Genomic DNA, 7,680 nt, shown 5'->3' on the forward strand with positions numbered 1-7,680 from the left:
GCTTTGCTTCAGCACACAGAATATAATAGGCATTTACTACAAAACACATGAATAAATAAACTGGTAAAGTGCAAATAACAAATAATGGGTTATTAATGTTCAGAGTTTGGCTGAGCCAGGTTTAATAGCCTGATGGCTGTGGGGAAGTAGCTATTCCTGAACCTGGTTGTTGCAGTCTTCAGTCTCCTGTACCTTCTACCTGAAGGTAGCAGGAAGATGAGTCTCTAATGAGGTGGATGGTAGCTCAGGACAGCTATCTAGTTGTTGATATTGTCTTTGTATTGTCTTTCTGCTGACTGGTTCTGATGCAACAAAAAGCTTTTTACTGTACCTCGGTACACATGGCAATAGACTAAATTGAACTGATAGGATGGTTCAGTTGCCCGATAACTTCGGGGAAGAAACAGTCCCTGTTTGTGCGAGATATGTTTAATTCCTTTAACTTACATTGTTGAGTTGCTGTGGTAGATTTGAACTCTAATCACCAAACCTTAAGAACAGCTCTCTATTATATCATCCTGCAACAATATAGTACTCTGTGAAGAGCTTTGTGGACTTTATATGGAATTAAAGTCTTTGGGACATTGGTTCCATCAAATGTGGTGATCATCTGCCCCCTACTGGAGACTGCATCAACTTACAACCTCTAGAATTCTATTCCTGTTTGGGAACTCCTGCAAATATTGAAGGACCTTTGAAAATTCTGTGAATGGCAACATATTCCTGGGCTCAACACTAAGTGCTGGAGGAACCTGATAGGTCAGGCAGCATCTGTGGAGGGAATGCACATGGGTCATTTCGGGTCGGGACCTTCTTCAGACTGATGGAATTTAGTTTCATTTAGTTTAGACTGGTTTAGTTCAGAGATACAGCGTGGAAACAGGCCCTTCAGCCCACCGAGTCCGCACCGACCACCGATCCCCACACATTTGCACTATTCTACACAAACTGAGGACAATTATACATTTATACCAAGCCAATTAACCTACAAACTGATCCAACTTTGGAGTGCAGAGAAAAAACAGAGATCTCGGAGAAAACCCACGTGGGTCAGAAATCCTGTAGTCACGATGGAACCTGGGTCTCTGCCGCTGTAAGGCAGCAACTCTACCGCTGTGCCAGGTGCCGCTCCTGGTGGTGAGAATGGTGGAGAGAAACTGGGAAAAGAGTTTTTTTTCTAACTGGAGACACGAAAACTGCAGATGCTGGAATCTTGAGCAAAACAAAAAAGTGCTGGAATGAACTGAGCAGGTCAGGCAGCATCTGTGGAGGGAATGGGCAAGGGATGTTTCGGTTTGGGACTCTTCTTTGGACTGATGGAATAAGGGAGGCAAAAACTGGTAAAGAGAGGTTGGAATGGGGGGGGCAGAGCCTATACCTCCTACATCAACTCCATCAAGGAACCCTGACAGCCCTTTCAGGTGAAGCAGAAGTTCACTTGCACTTCCTCCCACCTCATCTACTGTATCTGTTATTCTCGGTGTAGACTTATATATATCAGCGAGACCAAGCACAGGCTTGGCGATTGTTTTGCTGAACACATATCCCGCTGAGACAATACACAATAGGTGCAGGAGTAGATCCTTCGGCCCTTCGAGCCAGCACTGCCATTCAATGTGATCAAAATACGAAAGTCCAGTTAGCTGGACAGGCGGGTAGAGGGATCACCTTGTTAGGATTGTACTGTAAAATAGCATTGTATCCAAATGGTCAACAGGAATTAGAGGAACAGATATGCCAGGACATGGCACACAGCTGCAAGAGTAATAGCGTTGTCATGGTGGGAAATGTAACTTTCCCAAAGTGGAGTTAGTTTGGTTGAGTTTATTGTCATGTGTACTGAGGTACAGTGAAAAGCTTTTGTTGCGTGCTAACCAGTCAGTGGAAAGACAATGTATGATCACAATCAATTGGGATCAATTTAGATTGGGGCTTGCCATGGTGCCAATGCTTAGATGGGGTGGAATTTGTCAAATGTGTTAAGTTAATCTTCCTCATGCTATATGGGCAAGTTCCTAAACAAATATTTCTTCTGGGTTTATCGCAGGAGGAAATCGTGAAAACAAGCGAATCTGGGAAATTTAATGGCAGTATCATAAGGACTGTCCTGGGGTGGGAGATTGCAACCTTCACGTGGTCCGCCCTGTTTCGACGAATGCAATCAATCTGGTGTGCACAAATCAAATAGAACAAGTTGTCCTACAACTTTAGGCTGTGCATGCCATACACAAGGACAGCCCACATTACAGTTCATTGGATATCTTATGTGTTATGTTTGGATGTCTTATTATATGAACATTGATAAATTGCCTGACCTTTATCAGGTACTGTAAATCCAAGGACAACACAAGAAGTTAGAAAATAAATTGCAGGAGCCCTGGCTGAAACATATGAATTATCGTCACAGATGGGTGAAGTTTTGGAAGACAAGAGGGGGGCTAATGTTGTACCTCTATTTAAGAAAAACCTGGGAACTAGACAACAGTAAGACTAACATTTGTGGTAGGAATGTTACTAGAGATGATTCTGAGGGATAATATATACATGCATTTGGACAGACATGGGTTGAAAGGGATAGTCAGCATGGTTTTACACATGGGAGAACGCGCCTCACAAATGTGATCATTTAAAAAAAAAGTAACCAGGAACATAGTGGATTTCATCAGTGGACTTAGTTAGATAAGGTTACCGTATGGTAGCCTGCTCTGGAAGTCTAGCTCTCTGGAACTTGCTCTCTTAGGTCTATTTCCCTCTCTCACCACAGATAGTGCCTGACGTATTAAACTTATGCCAGGATGTTCTGACTTTACTAGGATTTTTTTTTTAAGTTTTCCGATTGGAATATCTGACCCTAAATGGCGCCAATAAGCAGCTTGGAGTACTTTTATTTTTCCGTGAGGTTTTTAAAAAATTACCAGACAAGAAGCGAAAGGTTGCATTTGTATACCCTGTTGCGCGATTCCGGAAATTGGTGCAAAATGTTCTGATGATCACTAGATGGTGCTCATTTCACACATAATGTCAACAAATTACAGCATAAGATTGGGAAAATGCATGCTTTTTAATGGTAACAGCTAAAGTTCAAATAAACCATTAAGATTTAAATCCGTTCCATGCTACCAGAATAAAAGACAGCTTTCTATTCTATCCACTAAGCTGTAGTCCAAGCACTATTGAAAAAGGAACAATTCACTAGAATATCTTACTTTGTCCCAATCAACATGAATGAAATATCAAGGGTTCCTTATTGTCGCATGTACAGACGTAATTCTTGGTTTGCTTACAGTTCAGTAGAGTATTGCAATACCCAAGCACAATACTCAATTAGAACAAAGAGCATAGATATTTGCTCCCTCCATCCTCCTCTCTGCTCCTCAGCGGATGAGCAGGAGCCAGTCACACAGTCCTTTTAAATATACTGATAGGATTCTTCGTACAGAGGTAGCATTTGAAAAGTAACTCTGGGATTAAAAAGTAGATCTAATAAAACTAATTAAATTGGTCATTTCATACATTAAAATGCAGCTCATTAGCGCAGCTTGTAAACAAGCTGCAGCTTCACAGCACTGGGGACCCTGGTCTGATCCTGGCCTTGTCTGCGGTCTGTGTGGAACTTGCACATTCTCCCGTGTGAGCTTCTCCAAGTGCCCCAGTTTCCTCCCACACCCCACAGACATACAGGTTAATTGGCCTCTGTAAATTGCTCCTAAAGTGCAGTTGATGAGAAAGTGGGATAACAGAACAAGTGTGAACGGACGATCAATAATAAAAGTCTTTGTGCTAAAGGGCCTGTTTCCATGCTGTATCTTTAAACTAAACATTCACTTTTGCAAGCTATAATTGTGAAACAAATATTTTGAAAAAAAAAAAAATCACTGGCTGTACCAAGACAGGGCCCCAAAGCAACATTTACTTATCAGTAAATAGTGTGCAACCTTGAGAACTTTTTTTTTTAAATGATTCTGCTGGTATTTGTTATCAGTATCATATCAAGCTCTTCAATGTTTGTGGGATAGTGAAGGTTAACTCTCACAGATGAGTTCCTCCACAATATGCTCCTGACTTCCCCTTCTGAAGTTAATATTAGTTCCTTGATTTTGTTGACGTTTTTGATGAGGATGTATGTGCAGCACAATTCAACCAGGTGTTCTCTCTGTGTAGGAAGGAACTGCAAATACTGGTTCTAACCAGATAGACACAAAAAGCTGGAGTAACTCAGCGGGTCAGACATGCTGTCTGGCCCGCTGAGTTACTCCAGCTTTGTGTAGCTCTCTGGAGAAAAGGATTGGTGACATTTCTGGTCGAGACCTTTTTTTAGACTGAAGGGTCTCGACCCGAAACGTCACCTATTCATTTTCTGAGATGCTGTCTGACTCGCTGAGTTACTCCAGTTTTTTGTGTCTATCTCAGGTTTTCTCTCCTATATGCCGACTCATCACAAACATGTGATTCCGCAAACAAGTGGTTTCCTCTGCGAATTTGTAGTGGATTGTTGTAGCTGACCCTAGAGGCACAACTGAAGGAGGGAAATGTTTTTACCAATCCACACTGATTGAGGTCTGCCTATTTATTGGGAAGTCAAGGATCCAGTTCAAAGAGACATTCAGAAGCGCAGGTCTTGGAGCTTGGTGATGTTGCAGGATATATTAGTGTTGAACGCTGAGCTGTAGTTACATAGACAATAGGTGCAGGAGGAGGCCATACAGCCCTTCAAGCCAGCACCGCTTGATGGATAGTTGATGGATGGCAGCCTGACTTATAAGTTGCTGTATGCCAGATGGTTCAGGACAGTGTGATGATCCAATGTAATTGCATCTGCTATTGACCTGTTAAGACAATAGACAATAGGTGCAGGAGTAGGTCACTTGGATCTTCAAGCCAGAAAAAAGGCCATTTTCTGGGATGGGATCGTTTTCAGATGAAGACAATGCCATTAATGTTTTCTTATCTCTTAATACCTTGAATAAAGGGCCTTCACTACGAAGGGTGAATGACCCTTGGTGTCAAAGTCATTTGTCTGGCTCGAAGGGTTGAATGACCTGCTCTTGCACCTATTGAGTCAGAGCTCCGATCAGCGCGGCCCGGGGACTTCGAGAGCCGCGGTCTCCGGGGAGGAAGTGGCTGTTGTCTTCAATGCGCTGAAGAGTGTTAAAATGAAGGGTGAATGCTGTTGCAGACCTCAAATAGGTCCCACTGGAACTCAGTGGAGGAGGAGGATGCCTAGTCTCACAGGGAATGTTGATCTTACGTTATGTTAAATAAAATTCTTAAAAGGATGTACGGACAGGCTATCTCTGTCATGCAGGTGCTATTTAAATAAAAAAACTTACCAGGTTCTTGGACGATAGTTGCCCTGTGCAGCACTTGAGAACCTCAGACCGCAGAAGCAACGGGTCAAAGATATCCTTGAATACTCCAGCCACTTGGTCCGCACAGGTGTTTTGCACTCATACTCCTTAAAACTGTTCTGTCGTAACTGACCGAGTTTGTATACTAATGCTCTTCAAAGGCCGAGGTAGATAATAACTCAAATGCAAAACTAATTTTGCACCTTGGTGTAAGGAGGAACTGCAGATGCTGGTTTACACCGACAGTAGACATAAAATACTAGAGTAACTCAGCGGGTCAGGCAGCATCTCTGGAGAAAAGGAATAGGTGACGTTTCAGATCAAGACCCTTCTTCAGACTGAGCTTTGGATGGGTGACAATAATAAATTTAAACTTGTTTGTAACTTAAATAATGCATTGGAAACTTAGGTTACAGTGTCCATGAAGTATGTCTCACGCATAAGTGTAGATCAATCTAACCCTATTCAATGACACAAATTAATCAAGAAAATTACTCATCTATCAATAACCATCAGTTATAATGATATTGAAAGATGCTCTATTATATAACCCAAACATGGAACTATATAAATTACATACAATTAAGCAGGTTGGGCAGGTGGGCTGAGGAATCGTTGATGGAATTTAATACAGAGAAGCGCGAGATGTTGCATTTTGGGAAGTCTAACGTGGGCAGGACTTACACAGTGAATGGCAGGGCTCTGGGGAGTGTTGTAGAGCAAAGGGATCTGGGAGTGCGGGTACATCGTTCCTTGAAAGGGGTATCACAGATAGATAGGGTGGTCAAGCAGACTTTTGACACGTTGACCTTCATCGGTCAGAGAAATGAGTATAGACGTTAGGACGTTATGTTACAGTTGTACAAGACATTAGTGAGGTCACATTTAGTGGACTGTATTTTTTATAATTAACTCAACTACAATGCACCTTAGGTGGCACAGTGGGGCAGCGATAGAGATGCTGCCTTACAGCATCAGAGAGGCATGTTAAATCCTAACCACGGGTGATGTCTGTACTGAGTTTGTACGCTTCCCTATGACCGTGGGGGGTCTTTCCGGATGCTCCAGTGTTCTCCCACTTTCCGAAGGGGTACAGATCTGCAGGATAATTTGGCTTTGGTAGAGATTGTAAATTGTCCCTGGTATATAGTATAGTGCTAGTGTACAGGATCACAGTGGGCTGAAGGGCCGTTTTCCACACTACATCTCTAAACTAATGCACGGTTAACATTGTATAACTCAGTATTAAAAACATACACAGATATTTCATCTCAGGAAAACAGGATTTCTCCATCTGCCACTCCATAGGTTTGGTTCTCCGGAAATCCCTTGAATCTGAAGACACTTTCAGAAGGTAGAAAGTTAATTGCAGGTGCCCTGGCTGAGATTTATAATACGATAGAACTTTATTTATCCCAGGCGGGTAATTGATCATAATATGCGACATCATTAAATACAGATAGGGTACCGGAAGAGTATTGTGCTCAGTTTCAGTCACCCTGTTATAGGAAAGATGTTGCTAAGCTATAAAGAGTGCAGAAAAGCTTTACAAGGATGTTGCCAAGATTCAAGGGTCTGAACTATAGGGAGAGTCTTGGGCAGGCTAGGACTTTATTCCTTTGAGCATGGGAGGATGAAGGGTGATCTTTTTGAGGTGTACAAGATCACAAGAGGAATAGATAGGGTAAAGGCACAGAGTCCTTTACCCAGAGTGGGGGAATCAAGAACAGGACACACGGTTAAGGTGAGGGGAGAAAGATTTCATTGGAACCCCAGAGGCCAAAAAAACCCAACAAAAATGAATAAATAAATAAATAAATAAATAAGTGAATAAATAAATAAATAAATAAATAAATAAATAAATAAATAAGGGTGGCGGGTATATGGAAGGAGCAGCCTAGAGGTAGCTGAGGCAGGTACTATCACAGTGTTTTAAACATATTTGGACAGGTATATAGATAGATAGTTTTAGAGGCATTTAGAACCAAACGCAGGCAGGTGGAACTAGTGTAGATGGAATATATTGGTCAGCATGGGCAACTTGGGCCAAAGGACCTGTTTCCACGCTGTATGACTGACTATGACTCTTTCCAATGAAACACTTGAATGAAATTGGGCATATTGATTGATAATGAGATGTCACTGATCACTGAAAGCATCCAACTTTTATTTGAAAACTGTCAATGTTTCTGTGACCACATTTTATATACGCAAATTTTTTTATTAATTTTAACTTGCAATTGCAGATTGCAATGCTTTAAGATTTTTAAATATACAGAATTTACCAATTTTAAATATACACTATTCTGTAAAATCTACTCAATCAGAAAAC

This window comes from Leucoraja erinacea, chromosome 7 (assembly GCF_028641065.1).
Source record: "Leucoraja erinacea ecotype New England chromosome 7, Leri_hhj_1, whole genome shotgun sequence".
Lineage (NCBI taxonomy): Eukaryota > Metazoa > Chordata > Chondrichthyes > Rajiformes > Rajidae > Leucoraja > Leucoraja erinaceus.